At 36.8% G+C, this 17,166-nt stretch overlaps 1 protein-coding gene across 1 annotated transcript in view; it reads right to left on the reverse strand.

The window, feature by feature from the left end:
• Positions 1–17,166, reverse strand: part of LOC113025972 (leucine-rich repeat transmembrane neuronal protein 4) — a 111,082-nt gene that overhangs the window by 6,434 nt on the left and 87,482 nt on the right. The window lies entirely within an intron of this gene.

Here is a 17,166-nt window from a genome sequence, read left to right on the forward strand (position 1 = left end):
CTTGTGTTCCCCCCACAAACCTTAACATAGTGCCAGACAAACAGATGAGACTCTTGCAACACTGTCTCCCTAACTTTAGCTCACACACTTATTCACCAATTAAGAGTTTTCTAACAAGCCATGAAAACAGCAGCTTAGGATGGCAGCTGACCTGGATTAAACACCCCAGCCTGACAGAGCGAGAGATCATCAGATCTGTACACAGAGGCAATAAGAAACACACAACTTCAGCTACATGATACCTCAACAACACGGAAGACATGAATAATACAACCCCTCTCTCTGAGGTGCTGGAAGCAGAGCAAGTGTCACAACTGTACTTTCATTCAGATTCTTGATGTTTTATTTTTAACTTGTTCCAGTGATGGGAACCAGATCTTAAGAACATGATATAAACCTGTGCTTGACAAAAATGTCATTTACAGGAGGGAGACACTTCTTAAAAAATTAATCTTGGCACCGTCACTTTAGAGTAAAAATACTACGAAAAATCTCCTTGCGACTAAGAAAAAAATGCGGTTGCCTGGGGATTGCTATTACTTTTTTTTGGTGTTGGCAAGTACAACTAGCGACAATTAACAGATCCCCTGGTGGGATGTAACCTGTCTCCAAACAATTTTGATCCAGCTCAGTGTGACTGCGATCACTCTTAGACAAATTGGCAAAGATTTGTAAATAATACTACTTGACAGTTGTGCCCTCGACTCGACTCAACTGGTTGTCATCAGACTGTATTCTAGGTTTTATTTTTGTAAACGCAAAGTTACCAAGTACCTGTGTCATTTCACAGCTAAATTGAAAATCTGCAAAAATAACATCACTACTTCTCAATTTTTCTTTCAGATCTATGTGATTCTAACTGAACTCTCAATGTCAGTAGTTAATACAAATTTCTATTCAATGTGAATTTCTGTGTATGCAAATGGAAACAGATTTGCAATTTTTGACAACTTAGCACAGTTAATTATCACATTATAACAAACATGCGCATGTGATTTCCAAATTGACCCCATTCAATTGTAAACTGCTAGCAGACAGAGAGCAGGCAGAGTCTGTCATGTTGCTGTTCTACCACTGTTTTGATACTCTACAGTCACTCAACTGTTTGCAAGTGGTCAAAGACCAGGTCCCCATCTTTGAAGCAACTGAAATAAAAACATTGCACACACTCACAGAAAATTGGTTATTCCACAGTATGCAACTACTGTTTTGTAGGACTGTAATACAGTAGAAGTCATACTGGGCAGGATAGATATTACAATTCAGGCAGACCAACCTGGTTTTTAATAATAAAGTAATTATAATAATAAAATGATATTATTATTATTATTATTATTATTATTATTATTATTAATAATAATAATAATAATAATAAGACAAAGAAAAAGAAGAAGAAGAAGAAAAGTCCTAAAAAATGACTGACTGTGAAAAAACTAATGGTATGACACCTCAAATCATAATGCATTATGTAAACTGTATTGCTACCAATGCAGATTAAAATTATAATAATAATATAAAAAAGACGGTTTTGAATGACCAGGTCAATAACTTTGTCTCCAATATGCATGTAAAAAATATTCATCATTCGTGATGTAATGTCAGAGAAGAATTTGTTTCAGAAATGCAGATAAGTGCAGGCTGAGAAGAAAAAAAAAAGAAAAACAGCGTGTTTGAGCATGTGTGTGTGTGTGTGTGTGGGTGGGTGGGGTGTGTGTTGTATGTGAGCAAAGGATTAGAGCATTCTGAGCCCCTCTGAAAACATTTACACCAGCTTTGTTTCAGATAAATAAATAAATACATACATACCTGAATACATACATATTTGGGCTTTACTATAATGCATTTGATGCAGTGGATCATTACAGTTAGCAACTGCAGAAAGTTGTAGTCACATTGAAATGTGAGTCCTTGTTTATCTGGTCTGGTAATTCTGTAGTTACCAATGTTTGTACATTCACAAAGTTTCATTTCCATAACACACTTTCCTTCCAATATGCCAGTAGACCAGCAGAACCACCTCCCCACTTACTTTCTATAGAGCGTTCCTCCTCAAATGGACTTCACTAAGTGGGGCTGATTCATTACATTACAGGCACTCAGTGGATTACTAGCCAAAAAGGCTAAAATGACCAAAGAAAAAGTGGAAAACAGCTAAACATGAGAGGTTTTTGGACAAAGTGTGTGTTCTCCATTCTTTAAGCACCGGTTCGAGCACAGTTTAAACACCGGCACCGTTTCAAAAGTACCGGTTTGGTACTGGTATCGGATAAAACCTAAACGATACCCATCCCTATAGCCATAATAATGCTTCTTGGTCAATTATCCATACTCTTTTGATTCTGTGAAAATGAGGCACTACATATAAAACTTGTAATTTCTATAATTCCTAAACATTTCATGTAATACTTTTGTTAAGCCTCTTGAATTAAAACTGAAAGTCTAATCTTTAATCCCATCTTGATTGTTTGACTTGAAATTCACCATGCTGGTGTCCAAAATCAAAATGTGTCATTATCAATGTCTATGGAACATCCTTCCAAGTTATTACTTGCGGCACATGTAACACATGTAGCAAATTGGCCCAAAGTGCTCCCTGTTTCAGTTTTTGTGATAAAAAGAGCTATTTATATTCATGAATAATTCACTTATAAGAAAGGTATAGCTTACACAATAGAAATATTATCTTTTTTCTTTGTGCCTCCCAAATCAGTAATTCCTTAGACTCAATAGTCTGTTGACAGAAAAAAAATCATCAGTGTGTTAAACCTGACTTGTTTTACAAGCTATCTTTTTTTAAATGGCAATTTTGTTATTGGATAACAATTTAAAGGGAAATACTATAAACTATGTGGATACAAAAGAAAAAGGTTTTCTAGTTAGAAAATAGTGGTGTAGTAGTAAAATTCTGTGTTTTGTATTATTTCATGCTAATTTACAAATCAACTCAATAGTGAGATGATTTATATTGCTCTATTTCAGCGTGATTATAGTATACAACTGTGACTACCCACTTTTTAACATTTCAGTAAGTAGCATTCGGCTAGTTTGTTTGCATTTTATTGCATTTGCCTTTATATTTAGCTGCTATGCTCTATCTGTGACAGCAGGCTATCTCACTTAAAACCTGAGGACATAATTTCTTTATTTAACCTTGAGTAGATATTCCAGTTTTGTGCCTGTGAAACACAGTAAATACAAAAAACCCCCAATATTTAATGCTTAATACATTGATGGTTTAGTTGTAGATCTTACATTTCAGCATGTTTCTGTTTAGCATTATTTTCTGTGTTTTCAGTGCACCAGTACATTTAAAAAGAAAATCAACTAGTCAAGGAATTTTGAATGATCAATTTCAGCTTTTTCCTTATTATTTTTTCCTTGTGTAGCCAGGTTTCTGTACAGTTGCTGTTTGACTGAAAGGTCAAAGCTTCCCAAACAATGTTGAGTCTAAAACAGCTTTGAAACTGGAACACATAAAGTACCTTTGCTTACAAGGTTAGATGTGTCTGCTGAAAAACAATGATGGAGATTATGTTGCTGATTACATGTGAGAGATTTTGTTTATGTAGGTCCACCTTTTATTGTATATGGTATACCGCGGCTTGTGCCTGTCAGAAGGTATTAGCATAAAGAAAAATGGATCTTCCCCACCATTACCTGCATGTGTTTCATCTGACAATGACTGGCATCCTGCCTCTTAGTGGATCTTTATCTCCATATGCTGGAACAAAGCATAGAGTGACCTTAGATGGAAAAGCTTCCTCACAGAGATTAAGCCATACAGTCCAGTGTCATCTTTGAAAATCTTTTCTTTAATTGCCTTTGTGTTTGTGTTACATTTTTTTTGCCAGTTTTAGCAACTGTGTGATATTCTGTTGATATTGTAATTTTCAAAGCTGTCCTTCAAATGAAGCTATTGTTATACTTTGTTGGGACATTTGTCAAATTAGCAATGCATCTCATGCCATAGCCACAGAATGTACAAACATGACTGTAAAACAGTAAAAACTTTCCTTCTGTAAACAATTAAATCTTATGTTAAATTATCACAACAGGTTTAATTTGAAACAAAACCCATACATTTATTTTTCCAACATTTCAGTGCCTCTTAGAAGTTTTGTTTCTTTTTGCATTCATGCTTTTATGAGCAGCTAAGGAGGCAGTAACAGTGCCACAGGCAGTCAATGTTAATGGCTCTGTGGGCTTAAGAAGCATTATGGTTCAAAAGTCTATCTCCTCCATACTCTTTGATCTTCTCAAGTCACTATATTGTGGCACATGGAAGCACAACAAAGTGAAGAGGAGGTGCTAAAGGCTCACAGTAAAATTTATATATACCTTTATATACAAAAAAATAAATAAATAAATAAATAAATATATATATATATATATATATATATATAATTTTGTATTATATATATATATATATATACAGAAAATTATATATATAATTGATAAATAATTTTGACTGTAAAACATGATTTAACAGGTAGTCTTTATGCTGAAGAATGATCAATAAAACAAATCAAACAATGATTGTTTATTTCTTAAAAATAACTACAAATTTATTATCATCCCATATGGAAAAGTAATAGTAAAAACTTAAAAAAAAAAAAAACTTGCATAAGATGTGGCCTACTTCATATAGTGAATCATATAAGGCTTATATGATTTACTCGTGAAAGTGGCCACTTTCTCATTACTTTCATATATTGTTTTAGTAAGTATCCAAAACATACAAGTTTCATTTATATAATTTTTCAAGGGATCTTATATCTGTTTTCACTCTTGCTTTTCATACAAGTTTCACACACGACAGATACAAACTTTATAAGATTTATATATATCTTTTCCATATGGGATATTAGAGAAATGCTGCAGGTTACTTAAGACTGTATGTATGAAGACCAGAATGTGGGTTACCCTGTTTAACTGTTTTTTTTATCACATACCAGGTCTAATCTAATTTACCCTGCACTTACTTTTGCAGGTATAATAAAGGTCACAGTAGAAGAAGTAATATTTGTGGCGGTAACTGTAGTGGTAAAATGAAGAAAAAAAATAGTGAGATAAAACATTGTTTAATAGTGGTAAGCACACATTAACCAGTGAATATATGATGAATGCAAAGTGTGTAAATAAGTGTATAAAAATAATGCACATTAAGATGTATGTTTTTCATGTTTTGAAGAATGTGATTGCCTGAAATGAAAAAGAGGCAAACTCTAAAAACAGTTAAAATTTCAAAACAAATAATCAACAGAATCTTCAAATTATGCTTTGTGAGTGAACACAACAAAATAGTTGCACACATGTTCTTTTGCATGTATGTCACAGGACATCAGCATGTGGGTAAATACTGTCTTTCAAATGTAGCTGCTCTGGTAAGTGTTGAAAGTCAGCACAGATGTTGCTAGGCGGGCATCAACGACGCAGAGCCCACCAGTCAGGTTTCAGCAGAGCGGTGTGCATGGACGTGTCTGAAGAGGTGTGAAGCTAAACACCATCAGTTTGTTTTCAGACAGCATATCCCGAGAGGAAGACTTCCCAGTTGCTTGTCTCTTTATGTGTAGTAGTGTAGATCAGTAATGTTAACATTCATGGTAATTCATGTAATTGTCATGTGTTGTGGTTCTTGGTCTGCAATATTCATACTGCATGTTGTCTCCCATACAAGTCAACATAAGTGCTGACCCTTAAGAATGCAAAGTTTTATAGTGGACCGCTGCATTGTAACAAAATTATATCTTTATCAGTTCACCTGTCAGTTAATGCTGTAACTTATCAGAGTATATATGTGTGAAAGAATTTCCCAAATCTGAGATATATAGACCATCTTATTGCATATTTAAGTGGAAGTGAAGATAATGTATTTTAAATATCAGCATGCAAAAGAAACTGTCTGTATGTGTTAGCTAATAAATGCCAACATCAAACTAAAATCTGTGAGCAGTTTAATCAAATGTTTACTGCAATTTAATATTGCCTTCGTAGTCAAAATGTGTACCTCATAGAAGGTAAATGCTCCCATTGTCATTTTACTAACTATAAGATCATCCACATCGTGGGATTCACAAAGTCTCACAGGACCACTGTAGTTTTAGAGGTATAAGGGGTCAGTTAACTTTAGAGGCAGAATGTATAACCTTGACTTTCCCTCATAGAGCTGTGTGAGAAAATGAGCCCACATGTCCACATTTTAAGCTAATTGATTCTCTAAACAAGCCGTTAGCCTCCCACTAATTCCTTAATGACTGGAGGTCCCTTTATGTGCAGTGACTCTTGATTACAGGTCTCTGACACCACACACACACACACACACACACACACACACACACACACACACACACACACACACACACACACACACACACACACACTTACTTACAAATACATGCACAACTCTGCTCAGAAAACAGGAAGAAGAGTACGGGAGAAATCTAGCGATAGACAGAGAAGGAGAGCGGGATGGAGGGCCCCTTCACGCACCAGTGAGTGCCCACTGTGGGCTCATCACAACATCCTCCCATTCTATGGTACATGCAGTAAAGGAGCTTCTGCAGACCACAGCAAATGGGCCATGAAATGTTACTCAATGCTCAACACGTTCCTCTGTCTGGTTTGTTTTCACACAAACATTTAGCACAATACACAATTACAACAACTAATTGAGTGTGTGTGTGTGTGTGTGTGTGGGGGGGGGGGGGGGGGGGGGGGCTGAGTATCTCTCAAACAATGAAAATTACAGAGCTTACATTGTCAGTTTTATATGCTAACTGTTAATTTTGGACTCTTGGGTTGCTTTATTTTTGTTGTTACAGATCAGGAATGCAGCGAATGATTATTGATTACTTTATGAGTATCATTATTATTACTCTATCAAATGGTAAAACTTGTTAATGACAAGGTTAAGTTCAGAATTCAAGAGCTGTCACCAACAATTTTTAACTGTCATAGCATAGATGGGCATTATAATTAGCAGACATTAAAAACTGCAGTGGATCATGATTATCATTTTTTTATTTATTTGTTGTTAGCACCAAAGAAAGTCACCTAACATACAGCTCACTGGTAAAAAGTAAATATGTGAACCATGATATAACACAAGACCAACAGCAGAAACCTTGTCAAGCTAGAGCCACATAGATCATTTTATTTTATGTCATCTATATACATGGAAATGCTCAAAGCTGTGACATGCTGATGCTATTTCATGGCCTAAGAAACAACCCTCAACTGCCTCCAGCACCATGTATACAGTAAATCTTCTGCACCCATTGAAGAGTGCCCGAACGCATATTAACAAGGCAGAATGACAGGTTGTGTCAAAGGGGAACAATTTGTAGTTCCATTTCCACTGTCCCATAATGAATTCAAAGTTCCCAAATCTCTTGGCTGGTGATGTCTTGCATTATGTGCTGCTTCCAGTCATGGTGGCACTGGCAGTGTATCTGAGTAATGAGCATGACCCAACATAAATGCTGTGTGGCCAACTTGGCTCTTCACTGGGAGCGTCAGTCGCACTTTAATCAGTGATATTGGGGAGGAGTGTGCCTGGGAAGGTAGGCTGAAGCTTTTAAAGACCTGACTAATAAGACATGTCAAAGCAAGCTGGCCACCAGCCAGAACTGATATGCAGACCTTCCCTAACTGCTCCCGATCCTGCCTCGCCGCAAACAGCCTCAACTGCACTCAGACACAGATGGCCTTTTAACAAAGCTGGATACTCACTGATGCAAGCAAACAATGCAGTGCATCTCAAAGCAGCATGTGGCACCAGGATTAATCATTTTCTCTCTTTGTCTCTTAGGTTTGTGCAGAATTTTTATAGTTGTCTCGTTATTAAGTTTAAAATCTTGTCAAAATCTTAAGCCGTTTCTCTTGTATTAGAGTTGTGGGTAGCAGTTAAATTTTTTTTTAAATAAGCTACAACCTGATGTTGTTTACAGTGATAGAAATATTTGCTCAGCAATAAGAAAATAATGACCTTCCATGGCCTGCTTACACCTTGAGGACATTTTTTTCCTTCTAATCCCTGTAATGTGTTCATGTTTTGATGGAAAGTTGTGGTCATGGTTCTTAAGCATTTAGCTAGTTACTGAAGAGGAACGACCATAAATGGAAAAACATTATTTAAATGGTAGGTTCAACTGCAGCTCTTTAAGGAGCTCAACACATATATAAACACAATAACTTATTCTATGTAGTTTGTCCCAAAATATGAGGGAAAATGAGAAATTATCTTCAAAGATAAGGAAAGCTCATTTCACGACACTACAGTGGTGGGTCTTATCACCAACGGTGATGAGACGGCTTACAGGGAGGAGGTCAGCGCCCTGACCCACTGGTGTCAAGACAACCATCTCACCCTCAACGTCGCAAAGACAAAGGAGTTGATAGTGGACTTCCGGAGGTGCAGAGAAGTACACACCCCCATCACCATCAACGGCGCTGCTGTGGAGAGAGTGAGCAGCTTCCGGTTCCTTGGTGTACATCTGGCTGAGGATCTTACGTGGTCAGTACACACAAACAAAACAGTGAAGAAGGCGCAGCAGCGCCTCTTCTTTCTCAGGAGACTGAAAAGATTCGGCATGAGCCCCCGCATCCTCAGGACCTTCTATCACTGTGCCACTGAGAGCATCCTCACTGGATGCATCACCACCTGGTATGGCAACAGCACCGCCTACAACTGCAAAGCTCTCCAGCGAGTAGTGCGGTGCTCTGAACGGATAATTGGAGGTGAGCTTCCCTCCCTCCAAGACATCTACAGGAAGCGGTGCCTGAGGAAAGCGGGGAGGATCATCAAGGACTCCAGTCACCCCAGCCATAAACTGTTCAGACTACTTCCATCAGGAAGGAGGTTCTGCAGCATCCGGTCCCGTACCAGCAGACTGAGAGACAGCTTCTTCCACCAGGCCATCAGACTGCTGAACACTTCATAGACACCTCAGCTTCACTACTGGAGCTTTAACATTATGCACTCCATACTGTACAGTAATGCCACTGTTTTGCACATGTCTCAACTCTGTATATTTTTATATATTCTATTTATTGTTTACTCTATTTAATTTGTAAAATATGTGTATACACACACACACACACACACACGTAGAAAAATATTTAGTATACACATCTAGAAATGCATATACTATTATATATTGTACATATATTTATTAGTTTCAGATGTAGCCATTCTTGTATTTTGCTTGTTTACATTATTGTATTTTGCACAACTCTGTTGCTTGTGAAGCTCGCACACAAGAATTTCACTCACATGTACTGTACCAATGTACCTGCACATGTGATGTGACAATAAAAGTGACTTGATTTGATTTGATTTGAAAGCTCATTAAGTGAGGTTTAATACTGGGATTTTAAATCTTATATATGGAAATGTCGGGCAGGTTAGTGCAGGCTAAACTGGTTAATGATAAAGTGTAGAGTCATGAACTACGCTTGCTAGGTTACATTTGGGGTAATTATGATAGGCTCATGAAATGTACCTATCATGATAGGCTCATGAAATGTACCTATCATGATAGGCTCATGAAATGTACCTATCATGATAGGCTCATGAAATGTACCTATCATGATAGGCTCATGAAATGTACCTATCATGATAGGCTCATGAAATGTACCTATCATGATAGGCTCATGAAATGTACCTATCATGATAGGCTCATGAAATGTACCTATCATGATAGGCTCATGAAATGTACCTATCATGATAGGCTCATGAAATGTACCTATCATAAGTACATTTCATAAAAAAAAGCCAACAAAAAATTATGTGTGTTATTTCTAAGTAATTATTTTACCCATCTTGGACTGCTAAATCTGATATTAAGGTTCCCTAATGTATGCAACTCCATACAGGGCCAACACAATGCAATTACATGTCACAGCAAGTAACTTAAATCAGAGCAAAAACAATAACTTCTTTGCCAGTAATCATGATAGATATGGAAATGCTGAATTAGTGAAGAGGCGTATGTTTTCAATTGAATAGGTAATTAGCAGTAGGGCTTAAGTCATAGCAAGTCATTACAGGAAGTCCCCGAGGGACAGTTTTGCATGCACTCGCAGCAGAGCAAATCCCTCAAGAGAAAGAGAACATTTCTACTGAGAAACTCTGACCTGACAGTTCCTTTGAGAATACAAACTCTCCAGTCTCACATTTAATAAGAAACAGCACAAATGAAACTGAAACGTCATCTGGAATTGAAAGAATTTGTCACAAATAACCTCTTTGATCACGTCACCATTGTTTAACAGAAAAAACAGTTTGGTGCTTGTTTCATCCCGCTCCATTTAATTAGACACACAAGAAAAATGGATCTGTATCTAACTATATTTGTGTCTATATGCTTTAACATTATTAGAATAAATGGCAAGACTTTAATTGAGTTCCATAAATCACTCGTCCACATTCCTTACATCTTCACGTCCCACTTCATTCAGATTCTCCTTGAACCTTTCAAGCAGCAGCCAGGCTCACATGGTGTTATGTCAACACTATAGTTTTCTGTAGTGTATTACTACTTCCCTCAAATTTATTGGTTCTATATTGTAATTCTTTTGTATTTTTGCCCATATATGAGGCTCAACATATTTGTCCTTTATGTGGAAAATGTGTTTTTCCTTTTGTCTGTTTTTTCCTTTTGAATCAATCTGAATCAAACATCAAATTATAACTGTTGTGAGTTGAGACTGTAAATGATTTGAAAACAAACAAACAAACAAACAAACAAACAAACCCTACTTTACATGATTTAGACATGCTCTACCATGAAGCATCATAGGCAACTAAGAAGAGTTTTAGTTAATGATAGACTTCAACTTACATACATTATTTATATTTCAGCAGGTGGGCTCTGGCTGGTTGCTATTGCAATGTAACGTAATGTGTGTGCGTGAAAACAAGGCATTATGTGAAGCCCACATCAAAAAAAAGTATTACAGTTATATTCTCACTTTCAAACCATAAAATGACTGTTGTACCACCTGAGGAATTTTTATGCAGGGCTGCTGCAGGATTTAATAGCACCACTGTTAACAGATGAGATGTTACACAACCAGAATAGGCTGGTCTAGGGGGAATCCAAACCTGACAGATTTTTTTTAACAACAAAATATCCCTGTCTGGTATACTTTGACCAGCTATCTGTCCAAGCCTAAAGCAATATGTTTCCATGCACTGTCAGGTTAAATGATACTGTATCTTGCTACAACCCTATGTCTCTGTGTTGTCATCATTTTATTTATTTATTTATTTTTCCTCTCATTTGTAAATTTCCTTTTTACTGTGCTGTTTTCTTGGTCTGTTCAAGTACATGATGCACACTGAAATCAATTTAACAATTCTTTTGCTTATCTTTTTATTCAAACGGAGACACATTTAAAATGGTCCAAATTACTAAGTATTAAATTTCAAGTGTGCCTAAGTGTGACTAATTCGGTTATAGGAATCAAATTGTTCCATATCTAATTTCCATGTGACAAAGATACATGTATCCAACTATCTATTATTTTCCCTGCCTAATATTTATTGGATTGCTAAAAAATAAATAAATAAATAAATAAAATAAAATAAAACAAAAGCACTGCTTTATGGACTATTTCAAGTTTTAACATTCTCAATCCAAAAATAGACTCATTCAAGTTGTTTTACAGGGCAAACATCAAAGAATGAAAACTTAGGACAAACACCTGCAAGAAGTGATGAGGTATATCCACATTACAACTACCTTGGCTTAACCTCTTATAAGATATTGATCTTGGTTTTGTGTTTTGTATGAATTCTTTATGACTATACTATACATAGTACATAGTTTCATGCTTCTGAGTGCACCAAAGGTCCAAGATGAGACTATTGCAGATATTTAACTAGGAGATAAGTAGTTCTCATGATTTAGTTTTCTGAACGCAAAGAAATTTAGGACAGATTGCAGACATAACAATAGCTCTGGTAAGCAGCATAAATATCAGTAGATGTAGTTGTAACACTTGGAAGCAATAAATAGTTTGGATGCAGTGTCTAGATGGTTTTTGGTGGTACTGTGAACACAGTTTTCCCAGCCAGGTGTCAGTCCAAACTAGATTGTCTGTAAGTCATGTTTTGTGGAAAGAGCTTTATAAATAAATATTGCTTGCTTGTGAGCTTGCCATTTGTTTTTAGTTCATTTTGCTGATAGTAGCAGCAACTCTGCCAATGCACAAACAATCAGACAATAATTCATCCAAATTGAACATTCTCAAAATATTGTAGATTAATATACTATATAGGCATATATTGTAATGTGTCTGTTATAGAGGATTTCAGACTTACATTTTCTCTTCTAAACAACAAAATTTGGTTCTGCTGACATTTAAAAGATTGGCAGATTGCCCAAGACGAACACAAAACTAGACTAAGCAGGCAGGTTTAATTTGTATCCTGGCATGTACCTCAACAGATTTTAAAACTAGCAGATGTAAAATAACTGTCCAGCTCTGCCCTGACTACCGAATCAAACATGATCCACATCAGTTTTACTGTGCAAATCTGCATGAACAGAACTCATAAATAAACAGAGAGAGAAAGAGAGAGAGAGCTATGTGCTATACACCTTATGCACTGATTCTGTCCTTTGTATAATCAGTTATCTGCCCACAGTTATATTCCAGACAAATGCGTTGGCTTGTATTGTTTACACATATCAGGGGAAAGTAAAGAAATTAACCGTTTTGGTTTAAAACAGATGCATATTTATTATAGAGCTCAAGTTTCAGTTTAAGGAAGTACTGATAATTATTATCTTATATCTTTTCCCTAATATCACAACCAATTTGCATGCTGACTTATAAACCGGTATCAATAAAATACATATTTAGTTGAAAGAAATACAGTCAGAAGTTATGAAGGTCCGTTCTGGAATTTGAAAGCTCCAAAGTCTAATCTGCTACAAAAAATATACATAATGGACTGGACAGAATGTGTCAGATTCATGTCAGCTAGACATATCACTTTGTTTGAATCAGCCCCTTATCGAATGCCAGATACTGGCTCTATTTGATGTGCAGCCTGCTGGTGTACATGACATGCCGTCTACTGATGATGTTAAAAGAGTCTTATCACATCTAAAACCTCCACAATGCAGCACATTGTGATATATGGATAAACAAAAGACTGGGGACACTTCTTCCAGCCTCACTAATGCATGTCAGTGTAGACATGAAAGCAGCCTGCTAGCTTTTGCCTTTTTACTGCGTCTTTCTCAGGGTAATTGCAGTTTCACCTTTACTTTTAAAGCCCTGCCAGTCTGCCTGAACTAAATGACAGGCTAGTCTTAACTGAATTACAGAGAAGGGAGCCAAGAATCACCTTCCACTAACTTGCTTGCTAAGTGGTCTGATTGCATGGTCAAGTCCTGGGCATTAAACTGACTGTTTCCATGGCAATTCCTCCAGACACACGTTGATGTAAAATCAACTCTATTAATGCAAATTTTTTTTCAATGGAGCACAGTATTTATATGCATTCAAATCACCAAAGTGTTACACACATTGTGGAATCTGGATGATTAACCCTATTTTAAAATCACCAAAATGGGACTGAAAATGGAGAACACATTCTTGAAAAATAAATGTTAAAACAGTAGTGTTCATTTTGAATGCCTGGAAAGAAAATATGCAAAATTGTTAGGGATGTTTGTTATTGCCTTTTTTTTTATTGCAGTGTCATTTGTAGAATGGTGTTTGAAGTACAAAAATTTGCCATCCTGGATTAGCTGTCATTATTGCACTGTTTATGCATCGTAGGTCGGTTTAAATGTTGAAATATCACTTCGGTATGCTTTAACAGCAAGAGACTTCTGAAATGACTATAAGATATCAGGTCTTCATATTAAAAGAATCACTGTGTTAGGGGGTTTACGTTGAAAGTTTAATGAGCCCATTTTTCCTTAGAGATTGACAATGGAATAAAATATTTCTTGCATTATTCTTTTTCACATGATCAGCTGTTTAGTAAATACAGTTAGTTTAGGACTGTGGATTTAAAGTCACACTCATATGACTGACATGCAGACTCTGAGCTTTAATCATGGGGTTTAAGTGGAGTCTTCTACTATCTGTTCAAGAATTACTGCCACTTTATACATATTAACTCATTTTCACCAGCTTGGAAGTAACTGGGCAATTGACTGACAACCAGTCCCATGGCCAGGTGAGGTCTTTCTCCTCATTATTCCATGCCAAATTAGCCAGATAAAGTATCTTGACTTGACTCTAAGTATTGAACTTCCATTCATTAGCTTTTCACTGGAACTCTTAGTATGATAACCAAAGTGAATTCCTTAGACTTCATGGCTTGATTTGTGCCCTGACATGCACTGTCAACTATAGGACAGTATATAGACAGGTGTGTACTTTTCAAAATAACGTCAAATAAGCTGTATTTACCACAGGTGGAAAGTTCTGACAGATGATGTATATGTATACACATATATGTATATACTAGGGCTGGGTATCGTCACTGATTTCTAGAATCGATTCAATTCCGATTCACAAGGTCCCGAATCGATTCGATCCACGATTCGATTTAATTCGATTCGATTCGATTTAAATCTGGGAAATTTTGACAGTCAGAGATATAATTCAGATCAGGACATTTACATATTTTTGTATCTATAAAAAGGAAGCTGACACTCTCAAGACTTTATCCAAGGTGTGAGCATCACAGCAGATGCCTTTGTGTCAAAGTAGCTGAAGATAAAACACAGAAAAACATGTAGGTGATTTTCCTGGCCTGGGATTTTATAAAAATATTCTGCAGTACATCAAAAACGAAAGAAAACCATTAATTAATCAACATTACCTCTGACGTTACAGCGGTTTTATTAGAGACATGGCTAAGCATTTTGCATTTTGAATAATTTTAAAAAGTTTCAATTTGTTCAGTATTGAACAGCAGAAATGAGGTTTTCTTTTCGGAAGAATGTAAAAGGGGAAAAAACAGCGGCCGACAGCGCTGTAAGCAACAATAGACTTGTGTAACAAGCAAGCGAATAATGAAGAAAGCGAAACTGTTCGAGAGAGAGGGGGGGGGAGAGAGAGGGGGAGGGAGAGAGGGAGAGAGAGAGAGCTGCGCATCGCAATGGAAGCAAAACAGTAAAAGAGTGAATTCATGACGATGTTTATGTGAAGCGTTTGGATCTTTTGCTGCTGATTCGGTCAATATTGTTTGGAGAGAGATCAAACTAACAGCTTTAGAATCAGCGCATAAAGGGCGTGAACACAAAGCGCGGACCCGGATCAGCGAGCTGTCGGCTTTCAGCCCCGACTGTGAGAAAGGCGACATCTAACTGATTCTGATCCGCGGGTCGCGCTGTGTGTTTAAGTCTATGTGCAGAATCCCTGTACCTGCTCTCATTTACTGTTTGGTGGTTCTTGAAATTTTGTGGAATGTCACCAGAGATTCTGGCATTTCGGACAAAATAAATTTATATTAAAAAATCGATTCAGGATTTTAATGAATCGATTTTACGTTATCCAAGCCAGAATCGATTTTAATCGATGAATCGATTATAAAAACCCACCCCTAGTATATACGTATTCACAGCCATATATATGTTGCTGTTTTTTGCTTGTTTGTTTGTTTTTTAAGCTGAAGAATGACTTTACTTTTTGTTTTACTTTTTAATTGAACTTTGAAATAAGGCTGCAACATGAGAACATGTGGAACAAGTGAAGTGATATGAATGCTTTCTGGATACACTGTACAACAAGTTGTAAATCAGTGGTTACACTGAACAGGAAGCCCAGACAATCTGAAAAAAAGAAAATCAATCTTTTGACAGATGAAACTAAGAGCAGACTGATGGGAAGACAAAAAATATGGAGAAGGGCAGGAACAGCTCAAGATCTGAAGCATACATATCATCTGTCAAACATGGTGGAAGCAATATTGAGGGATAGGTATGGATGACTGCCAGTGGAACTGGGTCACTAGTGTTTACTGATGATCTTTCAGCTGCTAGAAGTAGCAGGATGAAATGTGAAGTGTACATGGCTATAGTCTCTGCTGAGATTCAGCCTAGATTTAGCAAATACTGAGGAGAAGACCAGATTGGCCTTTACAGTGAAAGTGGATATAGGACCTAAAGCACAGTACAAAAGCAACCTGAATGTCTGGAAATTGGATATTCTCCAGTGGCCAAGTCAGTCACCTGATCTCAACCTAGTAGAGCAAACTATTTATTTACTGAAGGCAAAAATGAAGGCAGCAATTCTTAAATTTAAAATTATGTGAGTTTATCCAATTTATTTTGAGTAATAGGGGACTATGTATAAAATGGCGGTGGTTTCTAAACCAGTTATGACTAAACTCCTGCGTCTAAGGAGCTCAGAAAGAAAAAAGCATCTGGACTTCTTAACGCCCACTCACATCCTGGGCCTTCTGACCTCAAGAAATCACATGACAGGGTGGGGCTAGGTTTCACAATGAGTTCACCCGAAACCTTGGCTCATTGTGACCTACATCCGTTTTCACACCTTGGCTCGTGTGATTAGGTAGAGGATTATTGGAGGGTCCATTGCCCCTGTTTAGGGGACACTCCCATAGGGCTTAAATCTGGGACTCTCCACCATTTGACCTTAGAACTAAAGAAGATTCTCAGATGAGAGGTGAAACATCTTCAAGCAACTTAAAGAAGTCCAGACGCTTTTTTCTTTCCAAGCTCCTTAGACTACAATGACCTGGATGACTGAGAACCTTCACAGACTTAAACTCCTGGATTTACAACTAAATGTCTGCAGGTCACATCTGAAGTGTTTTATTTAAAATCCAGTCAGTGTAACTACCTCCAAGCAATTGACAAGTAAGTACTGTAAGACATCATGGAGATCTGGTATGTCACACTGATTTGTCACCTATTTGTGTATATACTATAATATGTTGCTGCCCTGTCATTAAAGTGCATTTATACATAAGAAAGACTTTGAGTTGATATTTTTGGTTTCTTGCCATGAAGCAGTGTTTTTTTTTTTTTTGGGGGGAGGGGGGGGGGTTGTTTTGTTTTTTGTTTGTTTTTATTATATCTGCATTTTATTATGCAGCACATAATTCACAAGGCTAGAGAAAATGAAGCTAAATTAGATCAGGAAACCAAGAAAACTGCAGATTAG

This window comes from Astatotilapia calliptera, chromosome 7, assembly GCF_964374335.1.
Source record: "Astatotilapia calliptera chromosome 7, fAstCal68.1, whole genome shotgun sequence".
In the NCBI taxonomy this organism is placed as follows: domain Eukaryota; kingdom Metazoa; phylum Chordata; class Actinopteri; order Cichliformes; family Cichlidae; genus Astatotilapia; species Astatotilapia calliptera.